Source organism: Mercurialis annua, linkage group LG3, assembly GCF_937616625.2.
Source record: "Mercurialis annua linkage group LG3, ddMerAnnu1.2, whole genome shotgun sequence".
Taxonomy (NCBI): domain Eukaryota; kingdom Viridiplantae; phylum Streptophyta; class Magnoliopsida; order Malpighiales; family Euphorbiaceae; genus Mercurialis; species Mercurialis annua.
In genome coordinates, this window is record NC_065572.1 from 16,317,008 (window position 1) to 16,330,211 (window position 13,204).

Sequence of the window (13,204 nt, forward strand, 5' to 3'; positions counted from 1 at the left end):
GACTTGCAGTTGCTCGTTGCGTTTATCTCTCGGCGCTAATAATAGCAGAAAATGCAGGCGCGGACCGCAAAAATGCAAAAAAGGGGTGAAACACGAGGACTTCCCAGGAGGTCACCCATCCCAGTACTGCTCTCGCCCAAGCACGTTTGACTTCGGAGTTCTGATGGGATCCGGTGCATTAGTGCTGGTATGATCGCGCCCGTCATGCCTTGCACGATCATCGTATATATCTGCTGCGTTGCAACTCATTCAACCAAAATAAAAACTATCTTTAAAAGTACGTTTGGGTCCCTGAACGTTTTCCATTATTTCCCGTTTAGTCCCTGACTTGCAGTTGCTCGTTGCGTTTATCTCTCGGCGCTAATAATAGCAGAAAATGCAGGCGCGGACCGCAAAAATGCAAAAAAGGGGTGAAACACGAGGACTTCCCAGGAGGTCACCCATCCCAGTACTACTCTCGCCCAAGCACGTTTAACTTCGGAGTTCTAATGGGATCCGGTGCATTAGTGCTGGTATGATGGCACCCGTCATACCTTGCACGATCATCGTATATATCTGCTGCGTTGCAACTCATTCAACCAAAATAAAAACTATCTTTAAAAGTACGTTTTGGTCCCTGAACTTTTTCCATTATTTCCCGTTTAGTCCCTGACTTGCAGTTGCTCGTTGCTCGTTTTTCTCTCGGCGCTAATAATAGCAGAAAATGCAGGCGCGGACCGCAAAAATGCAAAAAAGGGGTGCAACACGAGGACTTCCCAGGAGGTCACCCATCCCAGTACTACTCTCGCCCAAGCACGTTTAACTTCGGAGTTCTGATGGGATCCGGTGCATTAGTGCTGGTATGATCGCACCCGTCATACCTTGCACGATCATCGTATATATCTGCTGCGTTGCAACTCATTCAACCAAAATAAAAACTATCTTTAAAAGTACGTTTTGGTGCCTGAACGTTTTCCATTATTTCCCGTTTAGTCCCTGACTTGCAGTTGCTCGTTGCTCGTTGCTCGTTTTTCTCTCGGCGCTAATAATAGCAGAAAATGCAGGCGCGGACCGCAAAAATTCAAAAAAGGGGTGCAACACGAAGATTCCCAGGAGGTCACCCATCCTAGTACAGCTCTCGCCCAAGCACGTTTAACTTCGGAGTTCTGATGGGATCCGGTGCATTAGTGTTGGTATGATCGCACCCGTCATACCTTGCACGATCATCGTATATATCTGCTGCGTTGCAACTCATTCAACCAAAATAAAAACTATCTTTAAAAGTACGTTTTGGTCCCTGAACGTTTTACATTATTTCCCGTTTAGTCCCTGACTTGCAGTTGCTCGTTGCTCGTTGCGTTTATCTCTCGGCGCTAATAATAGCAGAAAATGCAGGCGCGGACCGCAAAAATGCAAAAAAGGGGTGCAACACGAGGACTTCCCAGGAGGTCACCCATCCCAGTACTGCTCTCGCCCAAGCACGTTTGACTTCGGAGTTCTGATGGGATCCGGTGCATTAGTGCTGGTATGATCGCACCCGTCATACCTTGCACGATCATCGTATATATCTGCTACGTTGCAACTCATTCAACCAAAATAAAAACTATCTTTAAAAGTACGTTTTGGTCCCTGAACGTTTTCCATTATTTCCCGTTTAGTCCCTGACTTGCAGTTGCTCGTTGCGTTTATCTCTCGGCGCTAATAATAGCAGAAAATGCAGGCGCGGACCGCAAAAATGCAAAAAAGGGGTGCAACACGAGGACTTCCCAGGAGGTCACCCATCCCAGTACTGCTCTCGCCCAAGCACGTTTGACTTCGGAGTTCTGATGGGATCCGGTGCATTAGTGCTGGTATGATCGCGCCCGTCATGCCTTGCACGATCATCGTATATATCTGCTGCGTTGCAACTCATTCAACCAAAATAAAAACTATCTTTAAAAGTACGTTTTGGTCCCTGAACTTTTTCCATTATTTCCCGTTTAGTCCCTGACTTGCAGTTGCTCGTTGCTCGTTGCTCGTTTTTCTCTCGGCGCTAATAATAGCAGAAAATGCAGGCGCGGACCGCAAAAATGCAAAAAAGGGGTGCAACACGAGGACTTTCCAGGAAGTCACCCATCCCAGTACTACTCTCGCCCAAGCACGTTTAACTTCGGAGTTCTAATGGGATCCGGTGCATTAGTGCTGGTATGATGGCACCCGTCATACCTTGCACGATCATCGTATATATCTGCTGCGTTGCAACTCATTCAACCAAAATAAAAACTATCTTTAAAAGTACGTTTTGGTCCCTGAACGTTTTCCATTATTTCCCGTTTAGTCCCTTACTTGCAGTTGCTCGTTGCTCGTTGCGTTTATCTCTCGGCGCTAATAATAGCAGAAAATGCAGGCGCGGACCGCAAAAATGCTAAAAAGGGGTGCAACACGAGGACTTCCCAGGAGGTCACCCATCCCAGTACTGCTCTCGCCCAAGCACGTTTGACTTCGGAGTTCTGATGGGATCCGGTGCATTAGTGCTGGTATGATCGCACCCGTCATACCTTGCACGATCATCGTATATATCTGCTACGTTGCAACTCATTCAACCAAAATAAAAACTATCTTTAAAAGTACGTTTTGGTCCCTGAACGTTTTCCATTATTTCCCGTTTAGTCCCTGACTTGCAGTTGCTCGTTGCTCGTTGCTCGTTTTTCTCTCGGCGCTAATAATAGCAGAAAATGCAGGCGCGGACCGCAAAAATGCAAAAAAGGGGTGCAATACGAGGAATTTCCAGGAGGTCACCCATCCTAGTACTGCTCTCGCCCAAGCACGTTTACCTTCGGAGTTCTAATGGGATCCGGTGCATTAGTGCTGGTATGATCGCACCCGTCATACCTTGCACGATCATCGTATATATCTGCTGCGTTGAAACTCATTCAACCAAAATAAAAACTATCTTTAAAAGTACGTTTTGGTCCCTGAATTTTTTCCATTATTTCCTGTTTAGTCCCTGACTTGCAGTTGCTCGTTGCTCGTTTTGTTTATCTCTCGGCGCTAATAATAGCAGAAAATGCAGGCGCGGACCGCAAAAATGCAAAAAAGGGGTGCAACACGAGGAATTCCCAGGAGGTCACCCATCCTAGTACTGCTCTCGCCCAAGCACGTTTACCTTCGGAGTTCTAATGGGATCCGGTGCATTAGTGCTGGTATGATCGCACCCGTCATACCTTGCACGATCATCGTATATATCTGCTGCGTTGAAACTCATTCAACCAAAATAAAAACTATCTTTAAAAGTACGTTTTGGTCCCTGAACTTTTTCCATTATTTCCCGTTTAGTCCCTGACTTGCAGTTGCTCGTTGCTCGTTTTGTTTATCTCTCGGCGCTAATAATAGCAGAAAATGCAGGCGCGGACCGCAAAAATGCAAAAAAGGGGTGCAACACGAGGACTTCCCAGGAGGTCACCCATCCTAGTACTGCTCTCGCCCAAGCACGTTAAACTTCGGAGTTCTGATGGGATCCGGTGCATTAGTGCTGGTATGATCGCACCCGTCATACCTTGCACGATCATCGTATATATCTGCAGCGTTGCAACTCATTCAACCAAAATAAAAACTATCTTTAAAAGTACGTTTTGGTCCCTGAATTTTTTCCATTATTTCCCGTTTAGTCTCTGACTTGCAGTTGCTCGTTGCTCGTTTTTTATCTCTCAGCGCTAATAATAGCAGAAAATGCAGGCGCGGACCGCAAAAATGCAAAAAAGGGGTGCAACACGAGGACTTCCCAGGAAGTCGCCCATCCTAGTACTGCTCTCGCCCAAGCACGTTTGACTTCGGAGTTCCGATGGGATCCGGTGCATTAGTGCTGGTATGATCGCACCCGTCATACCTTGCACGATCATCGTATGTATCTGCTGCGTTGCAACTCATTCAACCAAAATAAAAACTATCTTTAAAAGTACGTTTTGGTCCTTGAATTTTTTCCATTATTTCCCGTTTAGTCCCTGACTTGCAGTTGCTCGTTGCTCTTTTTTTTATCTCTCGGCGCTAATAATAGCAGAAAATGCAGGCGCGGACCGCAAAAATGCAAAAAAGGGGTGCAACACGAGGACTTCCCAGGAGGTCACCCATCCTAGTACTGCACTCGCCCAAGCACGTTTGACTTCGGAGTTCTGATGGGATCCGGTGCATTAGTGCTGGTATGATCGCACCCGTCATACCTTGCACGATCATCATATGTATCTGCAGCGTTGCAACTCATTCAACCAAAATAAAAACTATCTTTAAAAGTACGTTTTGGTCCCTGAATTTTTTCCATTATTTCCCGTTTAGTCTCTGACTTGCAGTTGCTCGTTGCTCGTTTTTTATCTCTCAGCGCTAATAATAGCAGAAAATGCAGGCGCGGACCGCAAAAATGCAAAAAAGGGGTGCAACACGAGGACTTCCCAGGAAGTCGCCCATCCTAGTACTGCTCTCGCCCAAGCACGTTTGACTTCGGAGTTCCGATGGGATCCGGTGCATTAGTGCTGGTATGATCGCACCCGTCATACCTTGCACGATCATCGTATGTATCTGCTGCGTTGCAACTCATTCAACCAAAATAAAAACTATCTTTAAAAGTACGTTTTGGTCCTTGAATTTTTTCCATTATTTCCCGTTTAGTCCCTGACTTGCAGTTGCTCGTTGCTCTTTTTTTTATCTCTCGGCGCTAATAATAGCAGAAAATGCAGGCGCGGACCGCAAAAATGCAAAAAAGGGGTGCAACACGAGGACTTCCCAGGAGGTCACCCATCCTAGTACTGCACTCGCCCAAGCACGTTTGACTTCGGAGTTCTGATGGGATCCGGTGCATTAGTGCTGGTATGATCGCACCCGTCATACCTTGCACGATCATCATATGTATCTGCTGCGTTGCAACTCATTCAACCAAAATAAAAACTATCTTTAAAAGTACGTTTTGGTCCCTGAATTTTTTCCATTATTTCCCGTTTAGTCTCTGACTTGCAGTTGCTCGTTGCTCGTTTTTTATCTCTCAGCGCTAATAATAGCAGAAAATGCAGGCGCGGACCGCAAAAATGCAAAAAAGGGGTGCAACACGAGGACTTCCCAGGAAGTCGCCCATCCTAGTACTGCTCTCGCCCAAGCACGTTTGACTTCGGAGTTCCGATGGGATCCGGTGCATTAGTGCTGGTATGATCGCACCCGTCATACCTTGCACGATCATCGTATGTATCTGCTGCGTTGCAACTCATTCAACCAAAATAAAAACTATCTTTAAAAGTACGTTTTGGTCCTTGAATTTTTTCCATTATTTCCCGTTTAGTCCCTGACTTGCAGTTGCTCGTTGCTCTTTTTTTTATCTCTCGGCGCTAATAATAGCAGAAAATGCAGGCGCGGACCGCAAAAATGCAAAAAAGGGGTGCAACACGAGGACTTCCCAGGAGGTCACCCATCCTAGTACTGCACTCGCCCAAGCACGTTTGACTTCGGAGTTCTGATGGGATCCGGTGCATTAGTGCTGGTATGATCGCACCCGTCATACCTTGCACGATCATCATATGTATCTGCTGCGTTGCAACTCATTCAACCAAAATAAAAACTATCTTTAAAAGTACGTTTTGGTCCCTGAATTTTTTCCATTATTTCCCGTTTAGTCTCTGACTTGCAGTTGCTCGTTGCGTTTATCTCTCGGCGCTAATAATAGCAGAAAATGCAGGCGCGGACCGCAAAAATGTAAAAAAGGGGTGCAACACGAGGACTTCCCAGGAGGTCACCCATCCCAGTACTGCTCTCGCCCAAGCACGTTTGACTTCGTAGTTCTGATGGGATCCGGTGCATTAGTGCTGGTATGATCGCACCCGTCATACCTTGCACGATCATCGTATATATCTGCTACGTTGCAACTCATTCAACCAAAATAAAAACTATCTTTAAAAGTACGTTTTGGTCCCTGAACGTTTTCCATTATTTCCCGTTTAGTCCCTGACTTGCAGTTGCTCGTTGCTCGTTTTTCTCTCGGCGCTAATAATAGCAGAAAATGCAGGCGCGGACCGCAAAAATGCAAAAAAGGGGTGCAACACGAGGACTTCCCAGGAGGTCACCCATCCCAGTACTGCTCTCGCCCAAGCACGTTTGACTTCGGAGTTCTGATGGGATCCGGTGCATTAGTGCTGGTATGATCGCACCCGTCATACCTTGCACGATCATCGTATATATCTGCTACGTTGCAACTCATTCAACCAAAATAAAAACTATCTTTAAAAGTACGTTTTGGTCCCTGAACGTTTTCCATTATTTCCCGTTTAGTCCCTGACTTGCAGTTGCTCGTTGCTCGTTGCTCGTTTTTCTCTCGGTGCTAATAATAGCAGAAAATGCAGGCGCGGACCGCAAAAATGCAAAAAAGGGGTGCAACACGAAGATTCCCAGGAGGTCACCCATCCTAGTACAGCTCTCGCCCAAGCACGTTTAACTTCGGAGTTCTGATGGGATCTGGTGCATTAGTGTTGGTATGATCGCACCCGTCATACCTTGCACGATCATCGTATATATCTGCTGCGTTGCAACTCATTCAACCAAAATAAAAACTATCTTTAAAAGTACATTTTGGTCCCTGAACGTTTTCCATTATTTCCCGTTTAGTCCCTGACTTGCAGTTGCTCGTTGCTCGTTGCGTTTATCTCTCGGCGCTAATAATAGCAGAAAATGCAGGCGCGGACCGCAAAAATGCAAAAAAGGGGTGCAACACGAGGACTTCCCAGGAGGTCACCCATCCCAGTACTGCTCTCGCCCAAGCACGTTTGACTTCGGAGTTCTGATGGGATCCGGTGCATTAGTGCTGGTATAATCGCACCCGTCATACCTTGCACGATCATCGTATATATCTGCTACGTTGCAACTCATTCAACCAAAATAAAAACTATCTTTAAAAGTACGTTTTGGTCCCTGAATTTTTTCCATTATTTCCCGTTTAGTCCCTGACTTGCAGTTGCTCGTTGCTCGTTGCTCGTTTTGTTTATCTCTCGGCGCTAATAATAGCAGAAAATGCAGGCGCGGACCGCAAAAATGCAAAAAAGGGGTGCAACACGAGGACTTCCCAGGAGGTCACCCATCCTAGTACTGCTCTCTCCCAAGCACGTTTGACTTCGGAGTTCTGATGGGATCCGGTGCATTAGTGCTGGTATGATCGCACCCGTCATACCTTGCACGATCATCGTATATATCTGCTGCGTTGCAACTCTTTCAACCAAAATAAAAACTATCTTTAAAAGTACGTTTTGGTCCCTGAACGTTTTCCCTTATTTCCCGTTTAGTCCCTGACTTGCAGTTGCTCGCTGCTCGTTTTGTTTATCTCTCGGCGCTAATAATAGCAGAAAATGCAGGCGCGGACCGCAAAAATGCAAAAAAAGGGTGCAACACGAGGACTTCCCAGGAGGTCACCAATCCTAGTACTGCTCTCGCCCAAGCACGTTAAACTTCGGAGTTCTGATGGGATCCGGTGCATTAGTTCTGGTATGATCGCACCCGTCATACCTTGCACGATCATCGTATATATCTGCTGCGTTGAAACTCATTCAACCAAAATAAAAACTATCTTTAAAAGTACGTTTTGGTCCCTGAACTTTTTCCATTATTTCCCGTTTAGTCCCTGACTTGCAGTTGCTCGTTGCTCGTTGCTCGTTTTGTTTATCTCTCGGCGCTAATAATAGCAGAAAATGCAGGCGCGGACCGAATAAATGCAAAAAAGGGGTGCAACACGAGGACTTCCCAGGAGGTCACCCATACTCTTTGTTATTTCCAGCAATCAAAATATCATCAATATAAAGACATAGAATTGCTAATTTTTCTTCAGATCTTTTGATGTAAACACAGTGGTCTTCTTCAATCATCTTAAAATCACAGGTTAAAATAGCCTTGTGAAATTTAAGGTACCACTGTCTCGATGACTGTTTCAGGCCATAAATTGATCTTTGGAGCTTGCATACTTTGCGCTGTTGACCTTTAACAACGAAACCTACAGGCTGCTCCATGTAGATTTCTTCATCTAGTTCTCCATTAAGGAAAGCTGTTTTAACATCCATTTGATGCAATTCTAAATCTAAATTCGCCACAATTGCCAAAATAAGGCGAATTGAGGAAAATTTGACTATAGGTGAAAAAGTTTCCTCATAGTCTATTCCCTCTTGTTGAGTATAACCTTTTGCTACCAAGCGAGCTTTATATCTATCAATGGAACCATCCGCTTTACGCTTTATTTTAAGAATCCATTTTTTTCCAATGGCTTTGCGTCCATGCGGTAAGTCAACCAAATTCCAAACTTGATTTACTTTCATAGATTTCATTTCTTCTTCCAATGCAACTTTCCATTGTTTCTTTGCAGGACATTCAAGTGCCTCCTTTATTGTTTTGGGTTCATTATCATCAGTAGGAATAACGATATAGGCTTCATTTTCTATAGCAAAACGCCTTTTCGGAGTTTTTGAACGTATACTCCTTCGTAAGTGAGAACTATCGTCTTTACCAATTGAAATTGGTTCAGATTCCTCAACTCTCCCATTCAATTGAGATGGGTGAAGCAACCCTTGTGTGCTCCCACTATCAAAAATAAGATTAGGTACCTCACTTTGAGGTTCAACTATTTGTTGATTTAAATCAACTTCTCCTTCTTCTTGAATCTCATAAAGATGATAATTTCTATCCATATTTTCCTTTGTAGGAAAATTATCTTCAATGAAAGTGACATCTCTGGACTCAATTTCAGTTTTCCTTCCATCATTATCCTCACCAATAAAAACATAACCTTTTGAGTTTTCAGAGTATCGAATAAAGATACATTTCTTTCCTCTTGGTCCTAATTTACCAAATTTGTGGGAAGAATCAAGAATGTATGCTGCAGATCCCCAAGAACGCAACTCACTCAAATTGGGTTTTTTTTAGCCCATAACTCATAAGGTGTTGAGGATACTGATTTTGAAGGTACTCGGTTAAGTACATAGGCTGCTGTTAATAATGCATCACCCAAAAAAATGAACTGGGAGATTAGCTTGAGCCATCATGGACCTAACCATTTCAAGCAACGTTCTATTCCTCCGCTCGGCAACACCATTTTGTTGCGGAGTTCTAGGAGTAGTTAATTGCCTCATTATACCTTTTTCTTCACACAATTCTTTAAATTGGTCTGATAGATACTCTCGACCTCGATCAGTTCTTAAGGCTTTAACCGTTTTATCTAATTGATTCTCGACCTCATTTAAATACTTTTTAGAGCAATCTAATGCTTCCGATTTATGGGAGATCAAATAGACATGACCATATCGAGTGAAGTCATCTATAAAGGTAATGAAATATGAAGCACCATGTCATGCTCTAACATTCATTGGTCCACAAATGTCTGAATGTATAAGTTGCAAAGGAAATTCAGCTCGTTTACCCGTTCGAAAAGGTTTTCTAGTTGTTTTTTCTTGTAAGCAAAACTCACAAGTGGGCAAAATGAATTTCGTGTTTGATCCTAAAAGACCATCACGTGCCAATCTATTCATTCTGTCTTGCCCAATATGTCCTAATCTAGCATTGCCATAAACAAGCATCCATATCATGATTGCTAGATTGAGAAAATAATGAAAAACAAACATCACTATTATTAGAATAACATTTGGTGTTCAACACCATAAAACCATCCACAATAAATCCACAACCATAATACTAATTACCACTAGAAATCTTAACATAATCATCTTGAAAATATAAACCAAATCCTAATTTCAACAAAGCAATAACGGAGACCAGATTTCGTCGGATTTCAGGAGCATAAAGGACATCATGTAGATAAAGAATTCAGCCTTCTTGCAAAATCAATTTGCATGTACCAATTCCTTTGAATTCAACTCTTGCGTTGTTGCCAACATATATCCATTTAGAGCCACTCGGAATTCAACGAAACTCCACAAATTCATTTCTGTCTCTAGCTACATAGTCGGTTGCCCCTGAGTCTACAGTCCACATAGGATGAGATTCGGTTAGCAAAACAGTACTAGAAACTAAAACTTTAGAAATAAAACTTCTTTTGGAAGAAGTAAGATAAGACATTACCTTTTTAGGCTCAGTGCACTCACGAGAAAAGTGACCCATTTTGCCACAATTGTAACAGGCCGACTTAGTCTTATCCTTTTTGCCACCGCGCTTTCCTCTTTTGCGCTTTTGGTGCTTGTTTCCACCTTTTGGTCCCAATCCAGCTACATCCATTTTGCCTTTATTTTTCCAACTCTTTTTACACCACTTGCGCTTATTACCACCTTGTTTGAAACTAGATTCCGCAACATATGCTTGAATATTAGGCTTAGCAGCCTCAAGGCGCTCATCCTCAAGTTTTAAATGGCGCGCGATGTCACCAAAAGTCTTAATATTTTCATTGTGAGTCATATTCACTTTCATATGCTCCCAATTATTAGGCAAAGATCGAATGACTGCTTGGACTTGCTGTTCATTAGTGAGGTTATGTCCAGCTGATTTCAACTCCATTATCATATTCGACATATCCCTCAAATGTTGTTTCATTGACTTATTAGGGACTTTCTTATAATTGTCGAATATGATAGTCAACTGCCTTAGTTTGGAGACAGTAGTTCCTCCAAACTTCTCGCGCAAAGCAACCCACATGGCATTTGCAGTAGAATACTGCTGATACTCATACACCAAATCATCATTCATGAAACTTCTAAGGATTTCTCTTGCAGGTGAATCCTTTTTCTTCCAAATAGTGTATGAAGCCATGTCGCGCTTAAATTGCGCATCGTTGACATTGACCTCATCAATTGGTTCATCCATTGCATTATTAACAGCATCGAGAGCTTCTTGCTCCTCAAGTATATAATGCATTTTCAAATGCCATATGTTATAATTGTCACCATTAAGTTTTTCACCCTTATTGAGCTTAGCTATGATGTTTTTCGAAGCCATTTCAATTCAATAATAACTATAAAGAGACACATTTAATGTAAAAATTAATTTATTATGCAATCATACACATCATCATATTTATCTAGTCGCAATTTCAAACTAAGTTAAAAAAATATATTCATATGAACTAGAACCAAAAGTTCACTATGTCCCCAATCAAATTCATCATTCAAATGTTAAATTTTCTTTAACTTAATTTAAATTTGCACCATTTTATTCTTAGATGAGAACAACAAATTCTACCAATCAAAGAATGCCCTATTTCATAAAATATTTATTGGAATAATATACAAATAATTCATAAATATTTCAACAAATATAATAAAACAACAATCCAAAATAAAATACATTATACTATCCATCTTTAACTGTTCTAGGAATCGATTCTTCAACCTTTTTCATATCCAAAACGGTAGAACTCATATTCTTTAACCAAGGATAGCTAGAAATTGGATTTCTAGAAGTCCTTAAAGTGGAGCTAACAGGCAAAGTCGAAGACTTGTTCAAATTCTTCCAAGTATAATCATCTAAAAATAGATAGACCAATCTTTCATAAATATTGGTCTTTCCATTTAACATGTCTTTTGAATCTTTACTAAAATGATTTAAATCTTCATTAAATTCTTTCGACCAAAAACTATCAAGTTTCTGTTGAAAATACTCTGGAAGTGTCTTACGTAAGCCTTTATACTTTTGCCTGTTACTTAAAACTTCTCCACTATGAGTTATGGTCTGAAGCATTCCAATAACAATTATAATATGATCAATAATGTCTCTTTTCGGTTCCATCTTATAGTTTGCGAGATTAATTTTCAATAATCGCAGTCTATCTTTTCCCGTTTGAGACCTCAAAACTATAGGAGTTCTTTGAATTCTGCTCATGCCAGGAACCCATTTGTTCCAATGATCTCTCCTATACTTTCCGATTCTCGCAAATCTCCTTAAACAAGACATAATTCTCATGAGAGATCTGAGGAAAAATAGACTTTTATTAAAATAAATCTCAAAATCCAATTTAAAAAATTTATACACAACATAACTCAAAAAATATTCACCAAAAATTATAGGGGTATTACTTAAGTTTAGAAAATTAAATTAAATTAAATTAATTTTCCAACATTTATATACAATTTTTTTATAAATTTTCCAATTGAAAATTCAAAAAAAATTGCATTTAATCAAGTAAATGATTATAAAAATAAAATAAAATACATAGGTAGAGAAATATTTTTCTCCCACTGAAACTCAACAATATTTAAAATAGTTTCTGAAATATATTAAATATTTTTCTATATTTAATTTTTTGTTAAAAATAATTTATTTTAAATTTATTAACTTATATTCAATAATAAATACAAATTAAATAGTATATACTTTAAAAAAATATAAATAATATATGAAAAATTCAGAAATTAAATTTATAATTTTTCAGTGGTGTTTCAGAATTTTTTCGACCCCCGGAGGAGTCTCCACGTGCCCCCATGCGCCTCCACTGCGCGTGGGGCTGTTCAATACGCTGGCTGCTTATGCAGCCAATCCCAGTCGCGCGTGGCGCGTGTAATACACGCGCCTCCGTGCCTTCGTATACCGTCGCCGAAATTTTTCCTATCCCCCCATTTATGGCTATTCTGAGTTCAATGGTGCAATCGGATTTCAATTCCGACATCGTTTAATATGGGTGTGAATCTCAAAGTCCATTAAAGAGAGTGTAAAACACACTTTATCTTCACTAGTTGCACCGTTTGAGTGAAAAGTTTCCAAATTTCGATTTTTCATGGTGGTATGTTCAAAAATTCATAACTTTCATTACATACATCCGTTTTCGATGATCTTTATATCATTTTGAAGATGACATTACGTAGTTTTGCAAATACGTAATTTTTACCGAATTACCAGTTATAAAAATGATCGAAAAATTACGTCAAAGTTGCTGGAAAAACACAAAATTTCAAAATTTCCAAGATTGAATTTTTTAACTATCTAACTTTAAATCATCATAACGTTTACTATACTAATCCAAATTTCGTGTTCTCTATACCGTTTTAAAGCTTGCACAACATACTTTAATAATATATTCATTATACGTCATGAAACACAGAAATTAGACATTTAAAAATCACACAAAATATAGCAAATAATGATGCATTTAATATAAAAAATTCATTTTTAAAATATCATGAATTTCAATCAAACAAAACATGAAAATCAACATTATAGGCTCTGATAACAATGTTGGAATATGCGGAAATAATATAGAATCGTTCTATACATACCTCTTGTTGATTCCACAAGTTTG

General features: G+C 40.8%; 23 non-coding genes across 23 annotated transcripts; all 23 read right to left on the bottom strand.

Annotated features, from left to right (window-relative positions):
* Positions 1 to 82: 82 nt before the first annotated feature.
* Positions 83 to 201, bottom strand: LOC126675865 (5S ribosomal RNA). The gene has a single exon (XR_007640053.1). It is a non-coding gene; the product is annotated as a 5S ribosomal RNA (ribosomal RNA).
* Positions 202 to 407: 206 nt separating this feature from the next.
* On the bottom strand, positions 408 to 526 carry LOC126675821 (5S ribosomal RNA). Its single transcript, XR_007640011.1, has one exon. It is a non-coding gene; the product is annotated as a 5S ribosomal RNA (ribosomal RNA).
* Positions 527 to 734: 208 nt separating this feature from the next.
* On the bottom strand, positions 735 to 853 carry LOC126675687 (5S ribosomal RNA). Its single transcript, XR_007639885.1, has one exon. It is a non-coding gene; the product is annotated as a 5S ribosomal RNA (ribosomal RNA).
* Positions 854 to 1,068: 215 nt separating this feature from the next.
* On the bottom strand, positions 1,069 to 1,186 carry LOC126675860 (5S ribosomal RNA). Its single transcript, XR_007640048.1, has one exon. It is a non-coding gene; the product is annotated as a 5S ribosomal RNA (ribosomal RNA).
* A 213-nt stretch (positions 1,187 to 1,399) lies between these two features.
* LOC126675612 (5S ribosomal RNA) lies at positions 1,400 to 1,518 on the bottom strand. Its single transcript, XR_007639815.1, has one exon. It is a non-coding gene; the product is annotated as a 5S ribosomal RNA (ribosomal RNA).
* Positions 1,519 to 1,724: 206 nt separating this feature from the next.
* Positions 1,725 to 1,843, bottom strand: LOC126675730 (5S ribosomal RNA). The gene has a single exon (XR_007639926.1). It is a non-coding gene; the product is annotated as a 5S ribosomal RNA (ribosomal RNA).
* A 215-nt stretch (positions 1,844 to 2,058) lies between these two features.
* On the bottom strand, positions 2,059 to 2,177 carry LOC126675859 (5S ribosomal RNA). Its single transcript, XR_007640047.1, has one exon. It is a non-coding gene; the product is annotated as a 5S ribosomal RNA (ribosomal RNA).
* A 213-nt stretch (positions 2,178 to 2,390) lies between these two features.
* On the bottom strand, positions 2,391 to 2,509 carry LOC126675614 (5S ribosomal RNA). The gene has a single exon (XR_007639816.1). It is a non-coding gene; the product is annotated as a 5S ribosomal RNA (ribosomal RNA).
* Positions 2,510 to 2,724: 215 nt separating this feature from the next.
* On the bottom strand, positions 2,725 to 2,843 carry LOC126675782 (5S ribosomal RNA). The gene has a single exon (XR_007639975.1). It is a non-coding gene; the product is annotated as a 5S ribosomal RNA (ribosomal RNA).
* Positions 2,844 to 3,056: 213 nt separating this feature from the next.
* On the bottom strand, positions 3,057 to 3,175 carry LOC126675673 (5S ribosomal RNA). Its single transcript, XR_007639872.1, has one exon. It is a non-coding gene; the product is annotated as a 5S ribosomal RNA (ribosomal RNA).
* Positions 3,176 to 3,388: 213 nt separating this feature from the next.
* On the bottom strand, positions 3,389 to 3,507 carry LOC126675691 (5S ribosomal RNA). The gene has a single exon (XR_007639889.1). It is a non-coding gene; the product is annotated as a 5S ribosomal RNA (ribosomal RNA).
* A 211-nt stretch (positions 3,508 to 3,718) lies between these two features.
* LOC126675791 (5S ribosomal RNA) lies at positions 3,719 to 3,837 on the bottom strand. The gene has a single exon (XR_007639983.1). It is a non-coding gene; the product is annotated as a 5S ribosomal RNA (ribosomal RNA).
* Positions 3,838 to 4,049: 212 nt separating this feature from the next.
* LOC126675654 (5S ribosomal RNA) lies at positions 4,050 to 4,168 on the bottom strand. The gene has a single exon (XR_007639854.1). It is a non-coding gene; the product is annotated as a 5S ribosomal RNA (ribosomal RNA).
* Positions 4,169 to 4,379: 211 nt separating this feature from the next.
* On the bottom strand, positions 4,380 to 4,498 carry LOC126675792 (5S ribosomal RNA). Its single transcript, XR_007639984.1, has one exon. It is a non-coding gene; the product is annotated as a 5S ribosomal RNA (ribosomal RNA).
* A 212-nt stretch (positions 4,499 to 4,710) lies between these two features.
* LOC126675655 (5S ribosomal RNA) lies at positions 4,711 to 4,829 on the bottom strand. Its single transcript, XR_007639855.1, has one exon. It is a non-coding gene; the product is annotated as a 5S ribosomal RNA (ribosomal RNA).
* A 211-nt stretch (positions 4,830 to 5,040) lies between these two features.
* LOC126675793 (5S ribosomal RNA) lies at positions 5,041 to 5,159 on the bottom strand. The gene has a single exon (XR_007639985.1). It is a non-coding gene; the product is annotated as a 5S ribosomal RNA (ribosomal RNA).
* A 212-nt stretch (positions 5,160 to 5,371) lies between these two features.
* On the bottom strand, positions 5,372 to 5,490 carry LOC126675656 (5S ribosomal RNA). The gene has a single exon (XR_007639856.1). It is a non-coding gene; the product is annotated as a 5S ribosomal RNA (ribosomal RNA).
* Positions 5,491 to 5,696: 206 nt separating this feature from the next.
* Positions 5,697 to 5,815, bottom strand: LOC126675808 (5S ribosomal RNA). Its single transcript, XR_007639999.1, has one exon. It is a non-coding gene; the product is annotated as a 5S ribosomal RNA (ribosomal RNA).
* Positions 5,816 to 6,023: 208 nt separating this feature from the next.
* Positions 6,024 to 6,142, bottom strand: LOC126675615 (5S ribosomal RNA). Its single transcript, XR_007639817.1, has one exon. It is a non-coding gene; the product is annotated as a 5S ribosomal RNA (ribosomal RNA).
* Positions 6,143 to 6,357: 215 nt separating this feature from the next.
* LOC126675908 (5S ribosomal RNA) lies at positions 6,358 to 6,475 on the bottom strand. The gene has a single exon (XR_007640094.1). It is a non-coding gene; the product is annotated as a 5S ribosomal RNA (ribosomal RNA).
* Positions 6,476 to 6,688: 213 nt separating this feature from the next.
* Positions 6,689 to 6,807, bottom strand: LOC126675662 (5S ribosomal RNA). Its single transcript, XR_007639861.1, has one exon. It is a non-coding gene; the product is annotated as a 5S ribosomal RNA (ribosomal RNA).
* A 220-nt stretch (positions 6,808 to 7,027) lies between these two features.
* LOC126675784 (5S ribosomal RNA) lies at positions 7,028 to 7,146 on the bottom strand. The gene has a single exon (XR_007639977.1). It is a non-coding gene; the product is annotated as a 5S ribosomal RNA (ribosomal RNA).
* A 213-nt stretch (positions 7,147 to 7,359) lies between these two features.
* Positions 7,360 to 7,478, bottom strand: LOC126675921 (5S ribosomal RNA). The gene has a single exon (XR_007640106.1). It is a non-coding gene; the product is annotated as a 5S ribosomal RNA (ribosomal RNA).
* Between the last annotated feature and the right edge of the window lie 5,726 nt (positions 7,479 to 13,204).